Source organism: Cyprinodon variegatus, unplaced genomic scaffold (assembly GCF_000732505.1).
Source record: "Cyprinodon variegatus isolate N-32 unplaced genomic scaffold, C_variegatus-1.0 Scaffold1750, whole genome shotgun sequence".
Classification (NCBI taxonomy): Eukaryota; Metazoa; Chordata; class Actinopteri; order Cyprinodontiformes; family Cyprinodontidae; genus Cyprinodon; species Cyprinodon variegatus.
The window spans coordinates 86271-86916 of NW_015152203.1; the positions used below are offsets into that span (position 1 = coordinate 86271).

The following is a 646-nucleotide window of genomic DNA, read 5'->3' on the forward strand; positions in this document are numbered from 1 at the left end:
CTAACTCAGTCAATGTCTTCCAGTCAGTATGAGATAGCCAGACTAATGTTAGTCTGCAGACTAAACTATAGGATCCATCGGCTATAGATGGATTTATTGCTTAGTTCATCCACTTCTCTGAGGAACGTCTTCCTGCAGACAGAAAACTGCTGGTTTATGCAGCTAAAAGCTGCACAGGGAGGCATTTTAAATGCACATCTCCGTGGGAGTGGGGAGTACCAATATGGTGGATGGTGGCTTCACTTTTTCCGGCAATCCAGTGAATGAATAGAGATCAGTGGAGAGAGTCCAGGTCTATTTCAGCAGCAATTTCATGGGTCTGACAGGAAGAGAGACGCAGTTACAAAGTAAAACTCATCCGCTTTTAAAAAATGATAAATGAAACATTAAATAGAAAAGTTTCCCCAATGATAGGAGTTCAGGAGGACAGAAAACAGATAAAGTAGTGATCGTCTTTGAGCCTCACAGAAACCAGAATCAGGAGGAGCAGACAGAGCAGGTCAGAGCAGCGTATCTCTCTCACCTCTTCATGGGAAGAAGAAAGAAAAACCTCTCTATGCGCAGTCAGAGGGAGGTGGAGAAAAACACGCCGCAGACAGGATGGGACCAGTTAGCGTTTCCGTCCCACGCCGCAGACAGGATGGGA

At 45.4% G+C, this 646-nt stretch overlaps 1 protein-coding gene across 1 annotated transcript in view; it reads left to right on the plus strand.

The window, feature by feature from the left end:
* The window catches only part of top2b (topoisomerase (DNA) II beta), a 15833-nt gene that overhangs the window by 6900 nt on the left and 8287 nt on the right, over window positions 1-646 (plus strand). The gene's annotated exons all lie outside the window — the stretch shown is intronic.